The sequence below is a fragment of the Salminus brasiliensis genome, chromosome 4 (assembly GCF_030463535.1).
Source record: "Salminus brasiliensis chromosome 4, fSalBra1.hap2, whole genome shotgun sequence".
Classification (NCBI taxonomy): domain Eukaryota; kingdom Metazoa; phylum Chordata; class Actinopteri; order Characiformes; family Bryconidae; genus Salminus; species Salminus brasiliensis.
The window spans coordinates 4,719,772-4,732,610 of NC_132881.1; the positions used below are offsets into that span (position 1 = coordinate 4,719,772).

At 39.6% G+C, this 12,839-nt stretch overlaps 1 non-coding gene across 1 annotated transcript; it reads left to right on the forward strand.

Moving 5' to 3' along the window:
* The first annotated feature begins 5,602 nt into the window (after positions 1–5,602).
* LOC140555029 (U2 spliceosomal RNA) lies at positions 5,603–5,794 on the forward strand. Its single transcript, XR_011979651.1, has one exon. It is a non-coding gene; the product is annotated as a U2 spliceosomal RNA (small nuclear RNA).
* Positions 5,795–12,839: the final 7,045 nt, after the last annotated feature.

Below are 12,839 nucleotides of genomic sequence, written 5' to 3' on the forward strand. Positions count from 1 at the left end.
AGGGAATACATCCCAGTGTAGTAGTAATACTATTAGGGATTTATTTATGTCCTTATTAGGAATTTCCTACAATAAATATACACGCAAAATAAATAAATAACAATAATCAATCAATTAATAAGAATGGAAACAAAAAGGGAACACAAAAAGTGTAGTCTGGAGCTTTAGGTTATTGTCCAAGAAATTCTGGATGAAATTGTAATATTAAGAATTAAGATCAAAGTTTTTCAGTGAATACATTTTTCCCTCCCAAAGTTACCTGTTTACATAAGCAATGAATTTTATGAGCTCATAAATCCTCTGGTAAACAGGGCCCCAAAATGTAGTGTAGCACTGTTGCAGAATCTTTGTTTTCAGAAGCTAAAAAAAACTTGATTTGCTTAATGTTGTTATTGTTTGCGTTATGGAATTGCAGGGAATTGTATTTTATTCTGTGAAGGGCCGCGATAACATCAGTGATATATCACCCAATGAGCGAGTCAGGCTATCATTAATCAGGTCTTTTATTGAGATACGCGAAGTCCGTGGACCTCAACATGGGCCCATTAGTTTGATTTGTTTAGCGATGTGATGATGCGCAGCCTTCGCGCCTGTAATCCGTTCCCGAGAAACACGTGACTCGTCAGATTCAACAAGCACATCATTAAGCTGTCACGGAGGACCCCCGAAAACCAGCTTTCACTCTGTCCGGCCCACTCAGCAACAGAGATAAGAGTCCCCCCCCCCCCCCCCTTCCATAATATGCTGGGCCGCAGTTAGCATGTTAGCCCAACACAGGAAAATCATTTATCAAAAGCTTATTTTAAAGCTCCATGAATGTCAGCCTGTGTTGGCGCTCTTAATTGAAATGTAGTCAGCCAACTCCTGAAATATATCGTCCTACAGCTGGCTGCAACCGGCATGTTTTATAGTGATGCTCGCAACACCTGTTTAATATTAGTGAGCGCCCCTTACAGTATTTTTTACATTCCTCGCGTCACTCCGCCTTTGATTTATCCCGAGGAGGTCAAGCACAGATAAAAATGGTTTATTCACGCTCATTTAAACATTGTGTTGCTGATATTTTGATTGCTGGCACGAAATTCGCCTTCTTCGTGTTTTTTTGCAATTCTAGTCCGAGGCGCTAAACAGAGCCATCTCTGGATAGCGGCGTGATGCTCCCGTAATGATTAACGGACGCTCGCTGGAGGATTGTCATCTGTGAGTGATTCAGGTGGGGGGGGACTAAGCCATTTCATGTGTGTAAGAGCTTCACAGGCATGTTTCATAAAGCAGTGCCGGGCTGGAAACCCCAAACAGCTGCGGTGGCGGAAATCATTAGCCTGGACTGCTAGCACCTTTAGCCTGGCTATCCTGTGCTAAACTTGTGCTAATCTTCAGCTCTCTCACTTTTTCTCTTTCTCAGCTCTTCTGGGATCTGACTCTTCCACTCTTCCACAAGTCGTCCAACTTCATGTAGCTCTGTCTTGATGTCTTTGATGAGCCGTGTCAAGCTAGGAGACATTCATGCTAATAGGCTAGCTATGGCTGTAAATTTCGTTGTCCTGTGTTTTCCATCTTCCTTGGGATCTGAGTCTTTGGCCGCTTCCAGTACCGTTGGTTTGCGGTTCGGAGTGCAAGGAGAATTCCTATTTCTGCTAATAAGCGAACTTAACTGATCACTTGTCCTTTTATATCGTCTTTTATTGCCATTTTCCTTCACTGTCTGGATCTAAAAGTGGACCTTTTGTCTTTCAACTTCCAGTACCTTTGCCTTCAACATATTTGATGCACTACGTCACGCTAACGTCAAGCTAACAGATACGTATGGAACCTGTTGGCGTAAACGTTATCCTCCATATTCAATACCTTGATTTTGAAAAAAAGGTGTTTTCCAACTCCCATCGACCTCTTAACGTCTTCAACACGCTATGTCAAGCTAGGTGAAATCCATGCTAATAAGCTAACACATATACGCAACCGTGCAATTCTCATCTTTCGCTTTCCTTCTTCCTTGACCCTTCTTCCAGCCTCTGGATATGAAAGTGGGATTCAGAGTCTTCCATGCAAGATGATCCCCAGGACATTCGCCTCGACATCTTTGATGCGCTACATCAAACTAGGAGGAATCCATGCTAATAAGCTAACACACAGCTAACAACTTCATCGTCCATATTCCACCTTCCATCTGCCCTGTCCTTCGGTGCCTTGATATCAAATGAAGGAATCAGAATCTTCCACTCAAGCTTTCCACCTTGTCTTCGGATATCTGATATGGTGTGCTATCAAGCTAGGCTAAATACATGCTAATAAGCTAACGCATAATGCACGTTCACGGCAGAAAGGTGAGTGGTCGTCTGTTGTTTTTACACATTTGCTTCATTGTCAGAGTATTTAGTGTATAGTTTTTTGTGGGTGCAAGACGTATCGTCCCCATTCCATCTTCCTCACCCTTTCCTATATATGGGATATATTCTCCCAACTTCCAATAGAATCCTCCTGACGGGACCCTTTTTAGGAGGAAGCCATGCTAATTAGCATGTAAACACACGTACACAACACACACCTCGTTTGTAAACTTTGCCGTTTGTTGTTTTACAGCTCCCTCGCCTTTTCCACCTTATGGTCCGAGTCTTCCGGCTTCCCCTACCTTTCCTTCGACATGTTGGACGCACTACGTCAAGCTAGGTGGAATCCATGCTAATAAGCCGACGCATGCATGTAACCCGTGGCCGTAAACTTTGTCATCTTTCACTTTTTCCTTCCTCCTTGCCCTTTTCCTTCAGCGTCTGGATATGAAAGCCGGGGGTCACCCTTCCCCCTTCCGTCAACCTTGCCGTAACCCCGGGCTCCTGAACTCACTTGTACATTTTAGTCCCCGATAATAAACCAACATCTGCAGAACTTACAAGTGCTTTACCCAAGTTAATTGAGTAAATTGAAGCAAGCTGCGGCGCAGTAGTGATCTATGAGTCCCGGTCCAGGGCCCAGAAGGGAGACAACAGATTTACTGCGAAGACAGTGGGCGGCCTTTTGTTCAGGCGCTGGTTCATGGGAAGTTTGAGGTCAGGGCGGATTAAAATATCTCGAGGAACAAATGGAGTAATTTGAGTGTAATATAAGGAGCGCTGTGCCAGTTTCCACCAGCTGGCCAGGTGTGATTTATTAGATTTTAAGCCCCCCCTGCCTTTTTCATCTGACTTTCACCCATCCCCCACCTCACCACCACCACCATCATCTCTCACCCCGGTGCTGCTCTATTATTTCGGATTATCGATAAGGACCTATTAACGGGTCCCTTAGTTATGCTCGACAACATGGGAGTGAAAGAGTTGTGAGAGTGTGAGTGTGCGCGCGAGAGAGGGAAAGACTCGACCGAAGAGATGCATTACAGGGGTAAATAAATAGCAGCAGGGAATCGCCTCTACAGGGAGAGCACTCCAGTGATTTCCTCCTGCGCTAATGCCCTCAGGGCCTTCAACGCTAACGTGGCATTCATCTAAAACTACAGGGTGAACTGCATAGTTAAAGAGAGAGTGTGTGTGTGTGTGTGTGTGAGAAGGGGTCCACTTGTGCAGTGATTGTGTTAAATTGAGCATGCAAACCTGCTGCTTGAAGGACCTATGAAATAAGTGTGTGTTGCGGTGAGTGACGGAGAAGGAACGAGAGACAGGGGCTAATTGTTGCCGTTGTGCGGGACGTCCTGCACCTGTAAGCTCGAAGTCAAAAGGCAGCACTTTATTTGAAGGCTTCCTAATTTCTCTACCTGTTTAAGAAGCAATACTGGCTATAGATATGCACACATTACTTAAAATTAATTAATTAATTAATTAATAAGTAAGGCCCTGTGAGGGACGTTACTATTTCACCTTTACCTTTAGAGTGGCCTAACCCTGAACCATGTTTCACAGGCAGGCCAGTGTTGTCCTACTCTAGCCCAAAGGTTCCTAATGGTGTATTACGGTGGGCTTGCCTGGCCAAGGAATCCAACCCTCAGTGCAGTGCTGTTATCCATTTATAACACATTTATGGGATAAAGCATCATTCCCAAGTAATGGAAGAAGAGACTGAACGTCACATAACGCGTCAAATGTATGTTCCTTCATATCCGCACTATCCTGCAAAAACCTTGTATCTGCAAAATGGCAGCTTTACAGGAGAAGAGAAAAAACCTTCTGAATTATTAATATAAGTCAATGTAAAAAAAGATTTCGGAGGATTTCTATTGGTTCATTTTTAAGGAAATCTTCACATAATGTAAAGAACAGACTGCCGGATTCACATTATGTATTAAAAAAATAATAAAAACAGTAAAAATGGAAACTATTTTTGCAGGACAGCGTCCAAACATAGCCGTTATGCTCGTAACTATGGAAGCACTGCATTTCTTTTGTATCGTCACGATCATATAAAAACCTCAGGAGAAGAGAAGAAAACCTCAACTTTCAATGGAGGTCAGTGGAGCATTTCTATTGGTCCATTCGTCATGAGGTTTTGACACTATGTAAAGAACTACTGCCAGATTCACATTGTATTAAAAACTGAAAACCAGCAGCACAGCAACTAAATATAGTCATTATGCTTGAAAATATGGAAACACTGCCTTTTTTTCATCACTTAAACAAACTTTATAGCAACTTTATAGAAGAAGAAAGAAAAAAAACCTAACTTTCAATGGAAGTCGATGTAAAAAGATTTGAATCCAGGTCATTTTGGAGCATTTCTTTCGGTCCACGATGTAAAGAACAACTGCCAGAATCAAATTATGTCAAAAAGTGAGAAACAATATTTGCAGGACAGCGACCAAACATAGCCATTATGCTCATAAATATGGAAGCACTGCCTTTTTTATATCGTCACTTAAAAAAAAACAAAAAAAACAAAAAAACTTGTATCTCCAAAACAGCAACTTCACAGGGGAAGAAAAAAACTTCAAGTCAATGTAATATGAGTTTAATCCAAGGACTATTGGTCAATTCATCATGAAGTTTAGGCTATGTCAGAATCGTGCCAGAATGCCAAAATCATAAAGTGAAAATAATGCAAAAATGGAGAGACATGTTTTTTTGCAGCACAGCAACTACATATAGTAATTATGCTCTTAAATATGGAAGCACTGCCTTTTTTATATCATAAAAAACATTTTTGTCTAAAATACCAACTTTACAGATGAGGCAGGAAAAAACAAAACTTTCAGTGTAAGTCAATATAAAAATATTTTAATCCAAGTCATTTTGGAGCATTTGGTCCATTCGCCATGAAGTGTTGATACAATACAGAGAACAACAGCCAGAATTAAATTATGTCAAAAAGTGAAAAACTGAAGCAAAAATTGAGATACAAGGTTTTTGTGTGACAGTGACGATTAATACTTCTTTAATTAGTGTTTCATTCATGCATTTATTTATTCAAGTAATTCTGGAACATTTTTTATCATGAACTGTTCACACACACACACACACACACACTCACACAAAGGGAAAACACCAAGTTGCAGGAATTGAACATGATGATAAAAGCTCTACACTAAAGTCGGCACAGTGTCTGATTTCTAATCTCAGGCTGTCGTCTCTCGAATATTGACAAAAGCTGTTGATGAACGCTGAAGCATTGCTTTTTAAAGAACGCTCCTCAGCCCTTTGGCTCAGATGAAGTGTAGTGTGTGTTCTAATCAGTTTAGTATCTGACGCGTCCTCTACCCAGGGGCCGTATATTAAACTGATTTTTGGAGCAGGGAGATAGGAATAAGGGTTTGCTCAATCTGCTCCACGCAACAGCCCGGTGTTGCAGAACCTCTGGGAACTTTGAACCTCTTTTTATTAAATGGGCAGTGGTTGCTCACTCTGGGTTATAAATCACAGGGTTGTGGGTTCAATACCTATGTTCACTAAACTGCCACTGTTGAGCAAGGCCCATTCTGCTCCGTGGGTGCTGTAGCATGGCTGGAATGGATTTCGTGGTACTTTATAAGCTTTATAAGGAGTAACAATAAATATGTTCAGTGTGTGTGTGTGTGTGTGTGTGTGTGTGTGTGTGTGTGTTATTAAGCCCTATAAGATTAATTAAAATGTTACACAGAGTTTTATTCCGGATAACTTTACGAGCATTTTTCTTTTTTGTTCATCTCACAAAATGTGTGTTGTTATAATAGTGTTGATTGTCCAGGATTAATCTGTTAATTAGCTGTTTATTAAGCATTAGTTATCACTGAGTAACTGTTTAAGTATTTGGTTTCCAAGTAATTTGGTTTGCTTTTAGTTTATGTATGAAATAACATCCTAATTTTATGGAAAATATGGAGTTATTAGGCCAATAATTAGTAATAAATAAAAAACAAAATACAGAAAAATACTATTTTATTTATACAGAACTTTTCTGTCTTCTTAAATTACATTCAAATGTATGTAAAACGACCATTATCATTAATTCTGTAAATGTATATTTTTTTCCACAAAATCTGAATTTAAATTTGTACTTTTTTCTCACTGTTTACTTTATTTACTGTTAATTAACTGTAATAACGCGTATTATACAGCTAGTGAAGCTAGAACGTAGTACTAACGCAACCTAACCTAACTACCCTAATCTTAAACTACCCCAAATCCTAACCCTCACCCTAATCTTAACTACCCCAAATCCTAACCTTCACCTTAATCTTAAACTACCCCAAATCCTAACCCTCACCCTAATCTTAACTACCCCAAATCCTAACCTTCACCTTAATCTTAAACTACCCCAAATCCTAACCCTCACCCTAATCTTAACTACCCCAAATCCTAACCCTCATCTTAAACTACCCCAAATCCTAACCCTCACCCCTAACCATAAACTACCCCAAATCCTAACCCTCACCCTAACCTTAACTACCCCAAATCCTAACACTCACCCTAATCTTAAACTACCCCAAATCCTAACCCTCACCCTAATCTTAACTACCCCAAATCCTAACCTTCACCTTAATCTTAAACTACCCAAAATCCTAACCTTCACCCTAACCTTAAACTGCCCAAATCCTAACCCTCACCCTAACCTTAAACTACCCAAATCCTAACCCTCACCCTAACCTTAAACTGCCCAAATCCTAACCCTCACCCTAACCTTAAACTACCCAAATCCTAACCCTCACCCTAACCTTAAACTACCCCAAATCCTAACCCTCACCCTAATCTTAACTACCCCAAATCCTAACCCTCACCCTAATCTTAAACTACCCAAAATCCTAACCTTCACCTTAATCTTAAACTACCCCAAATCCTAACCCTCACCCTAATCTTAAACTACCCCAAATCCTAACCCTCACCCTAACCTTAAACTACCCCAAATCCTAACCCTCACCCTAACCTTAACTACCCCAAATCCTAACCCTCACCCTAACCTTAACTACCCCAAATCCTAACCCTCACCCTAATCTTAACTACCCCAAATCCTAACCCTCACCCTAATCTTAAACTACCCCAAATCCTAACCTTCACCTTAATCTTAAACTACCCCAAATCCTAACCCTCACCCTAACCTTAAACTACCCAAATCCTAACCCTCACCCTAACCATGAACTAAACCTTAAACCTAACCCTAAAAAGAAAACGATATAACAGGCCATCCAAGTGAGGTGATTCCGGTTGTTGCCCACAGGGTTGTAGGTATGATGCTCATACACGGGATGGTTGGTGCAACTCTGTCTTTCCCGGGTGCGACTAGGGTTCGATTCCCCAGCCAGGCAAGCCCATACCACTCTTCATCTATAAGAATCTTCCTAACAAATGTAAGTCACTCCGGATAAGAGCAATAAGAGCATTAGCCAAGTGTCGTAAATGTAGAAGTAAGGTGTGAACAGTTCTCAGGCTAGCAGCTTGTTTTGGCTTTACCGCCACTGTTTACTTGAACATGCACAGACTTTGAAGACTCATTTTACATCAGTTTCCTCATTTCACAGCGTTAGGCCTCAGACAGTGCTCCTGTAATTTATGTATTCATTTCTATTTTTGGCATTAAACTTGTTCACAGCCTCAGGAGTATTTTACAGGCTATGTAAATAACAAAAACAACTGTTTTTTTCCAGGAAACAGTTGATCACCCTCTCAAACGTCCATAAAAGTCCTGCGGTATAAATCCCTCCCCCGAATTATCTAATGTGTGAAAGCGGATCATTTTCGCACAGTTTGCCAATGCTTGTGAATTAAACTCAGACCACATGTTGTAAATACTGAAGCCCAGATGTGAAGGGTCCACCGTGACTCTGCTAATCGTACATGTACGTTTTTGGAGATGTAATAATGTTAAACCTATAATACGATTGTTTTATTGCAGATGACTGCCGCTATTTTGCAGCAGCCTTTCATATATCATCAGTACGGCGGTATGTCATGGTGATTAACACAATGGTGGAATAGCGTACGGACGTAATTCACACCTTTTGACCACCAACTCAAACATTAACCTGTCAAGCAGACAAAGAAGAGCGAGAAAAGAGAGGAACAAAATGGCCAATTACAGCTCTGATGACGTTCCCGCCCTCCCTTCTCCTCACCAGCTAATAAGGTTTATGAAACATATGCCATCCTTGTGGAAGATCATTTAGCTGTTATGTTCATCATTTGGACTGTTTCCCAGTCTGGCTTTATTAGCCATCTCTTTAGGAGGCTCCGGCTGTGGAAACGGGTGTCTGAGCTGTGCTAATGAATGGCATTGGAGATGATGGCTCGGATAATTAGCCCAGCCTGATCAATGACCCTTCAGGTCTACTGTGCCCCTGGTTTGTCACGTTCGTTGAAGTTTGTTTGGTTAGCACACTCATTTAAAGTGCTGGAGTAGTTCACGCAGATCTTCCCTCAGGCCAGTTCTAGTCGCTTCTTTTCTTTTGCGCTGGAGCTTCAATGCTAATACGCTAACAAGTCAATAGAAGCTTACGGCCTATAATGCAGCACTGTGTGAACTGCTTACCTAAAACTTTGTCAAGTCTTAAAGGGGTACGTTCTAGCTTACGTTCTTCATAATCAAGCCATTACCATGTATTAAATGCTCATTGCCCAGTGTTTGAGAATAGTACCAGACGTCTGAAAGGTTTAATCACATGGAATTCTTACAGATATGCTCCCTCGTGCTCCCTCGTAGACATTGTTGTATGATAGTTTTGAGGGTTTTTTAATATACATTCATGGTGGAGGGGTACCTGTAGGGTGTACTGAGGCAAATAGTTCCCAGAGAAAGTAGATTTCTCTGGATTTACTACATTATATATATATATATATATATATATATATATATATATATATATATATATATATATATATATACATTTACATTTATGGCATTTAGCAGACACTCTTATCCAGAGCGACTTACAAGGTTACTCATATTACAGAGGTGGGTCAGTGTAGTGTTAGGAGTCTTGCCCAAGGACTCTTATTGGTGTAGCCCAGTCTCCCACATGGTGTGGTAGCTCAGTGGCAGGTAGTGGTGTTATCTGTTGCGCCACACCAACCACATATATATATATATATATATATATATATATATATATATATATATATATATATATATATACTGTATTTTGCCATCATTGAACATTACATATATAAATCAGAAGACAAAAGTTGGTTTACATGTGGTATTTGATTGCTAATAAATTGGCTATGGTTGTGTTGTAGGTATTGTGGGCCCTAGTTCCATTTACCAGCACTGTAAATACATCCAGTAAGTTTCTCTAGAAAGTAGCATTTTACACCAAACCACTATAAATAATTGTTTGGGTAAATTACCAATAATTTCTGCCCAAATTCCCTTTAAATAACTTTTAAAAAATGTTTTCATCTATAAAAATAGAAAATAAGTCATAATAAGTACATTACAAAGTAAAACTGGTGCATAAATATGGGTGCGTAAATAATTTGGCTAATGCAGGATGCGACTTCATGCTAATTGATGGGCATTAGCTTCTATTACTCTTTACCTACGCTAGCCTTGTAGTTGCAGCAGAAATTGGGAAAATGACATTTTCACTTTAATAAAAGGTCAGCCCAGTATAATTTCATTGACGCTCAGTCCTATTTTAAGTGAAGCCGAAAGTTAGGTTGCTCACAGCCTCATAGTACACACCCCCAGATCTCGCCCTCCCTCCCTTCCTCTCGCTCTCTGTCTCTGTAAGCATGGACGAGAAGAAAAAGAGAGGGAGGAGAAACCAGCAGGCCAAGCTCGTTTTCCGCTTGATAGGTTAGCTGCGGAGAATGTGCCTCGACGAGGTAAATGATTAAGGGGAGAGAGGAGGGGGAGCGCGAGAGAAACCTTTGCTGCTCTGCCATTATGCACTTCAAAAGGTCTGGCCGGGCAGGTTAAATGAAAAGCAAATGTGTTGCCCTGCCGCGCGAATACCTCGAATGTTTTAGCAGGTGCAAGCAATGAGGGAGGTGGGCAGTGACAGAGAACCTGGCTGCACCTTGCTTTGGAGGGAAAGAGAGCGAGAGAGCTTTCCCTTCATCAGTGTGGGAGGCAAAGCTCTGGCCCGCTACGAAAGGCTACAGAGGGGTCAAGTGAGTGAAGGTCAGGGAGGCCCAGAACTATTAAAAACAGTGAAGGTACTTTTATTGAGCGTTTGAGACGAGCGGTTTTTGCATTGTTTTTCGTCAAGAAATATGACGGGTGTTTGCGATTACCTAGATTACTGATCACGGTGCGTCTACGTCCCAGAATTCACTCCTATCTTTTATTTTAATCTCCCTATTGGTGGCTGTAATAGAGCACAGAAAATGTAAATTACTCACAGGGAGTACAGCCTCCTCACTGGGGGGTTAGTTTACCACATTAACTAAGTATTATAAAATGTATTATGAAAATACCTATAATATTGCAACTGTTTTTGCACCAATCAGGACTAAGCTAATGTTCTGATAATTTTCTGATACTAAAAAAAAAAAAAGAAAGCCAAAGAGTGGTAAATGTCTTATATGTAGAGTTCATATCTACTTTCCTAAGTAGCTTTTAAACAGTGGGTTAAAATACTAATTAAAAATACTGATTTGTATAAATGATCATTGTTAGAAACCAAGACGTCCAGCTAATATTTAGTTTTCATCTAAATTAGATGCAGAACATGTTGATTTTTATGGACTGATGGAAACCTCTTCAAAGTTCATCGCAAGTGGCAATCATCGGGGTCCAAGCACTGAACGCTACCGTGGCACCGGTAGAGCACAAATCGTGGGTTATTTTTAAGACTGGCTTTATTTGTAATCGATGTGGAGTTTTAAAAAGTGATTCTTGGCCTGAACATGGCCTGAATTGGTATAGTTGAACTGCACAATTCCACAGCAATTATCCCTGTGCCTTAAAGTGCTCTCGAATTAACCAGAATTTTGTGTCACTGAAGTTTTCCCCAAGGAACGACGCTGCCAGAGCCTATTACAGAGATTTGATTTTTGAACTTCGCTGCTCAAGAGCTTTCTCATGATCTTTGCCATTTACTTTGTATCTAAAACTAAATGTAGCAAGCAATGTTTTGTTAAATAATATAAAAAATGAAGTATATTAAATTAAAATAAAAGCGCTACTTTTACATGTACTTATGTACTTATTTATTTTGCATATGCTTTTGGGAATTGTTTTTTGTTACACTACATATCAAATTAAATGCAATGATGTTAAAAAAATTATATTATTGAAAGAGAGGAGTGGATTAAACTGCAGGGTTGGTCACTTTATGATGTCTTGTCAGTGATTAGACTGGATGTGGCCTTTTAGACATTACTTAATAAATTAGCTTAGCTTAAGAGTTCTGAACTATACACTCAGTATGGCCATGCATACTGATCTGGAACATGTTTTTATGATACATCAATACAGGAACTGTGTCTTAATTAGTCAAACAGCGTGTTATGCATGATGATCATAGTGGAGCAGATTAGCAAAGATAAATATTGAACCAAAAAGGTTCAGTGCTGCTTTACAGATGCTTTAGTTTTAGTTGAAGTCTAGGGTGTTCTGCGCTGTTCTGTGTGTGTGTGTGTGTGTGTGTGTGTGTGTGTGTGTGTGTGTGTTTCATCACCTAATGAAAATGGTGATGAAGTGTCTGGGCTTTATCACAAGCCACCAACAGTTGGCACTGTTTCCTAGATCAAGCTCAAGCCTCAGACACCAGCACTATCAGCAAATGATCAGGCCCTGAATTAGGTAAGGAATAGAGCTCCAGACTGGGTATGTTCTCTTCCATTAAATTATTATTATTATTATTATTATTATTATTATATCATTAACTTTTACATTAAGATCAGGTGAAGATGTGGTTTAGAAGGGGCAGAGAAACCTTTATTAGTTTTAAGAATCTCAGACATTGCACTGTAAAGGTAAACATCTGTACCAAATGAGCCTGTGGCTCCTCCCTCCACGCTTTGCAGATGTTGTTTGTTTAAACATTGATTTCAACATTAACGCTGAAAGGATTTCCATGCATTTACTATATTAACAACCGCGTGTTAATAAATAGCCCTCTCGTTTTATGATTTTCTAGCTAAATGATATTTTATGGCCAGTGTGTTCTTCACGTTAAAGTTAATAAAAGCAGTTTATTATCAGACTTTCAGCATCAGCATTTTGTTTTGTTTATTTAAAGGTAAAGTTTCTTTTTAACTTAGTTTGTTCTCATTTCTGGATATTTTGTAGTAAATGAGGTTTAAAGAAAATGGTTTTGCTAAATTGCTTGTTATTTTTTAGGTTATTTGTTATTCATTTTACTTTAATTTAGCTACATTGGCTTCATTATTTTTTATTTATTCATTTATTTATTTTATTTATTGTTTGGTTAAGTATTTACTGAGCACAAAAGCTTTTATTTCCATATATATATATTTTTTGTTTATATATATATATTT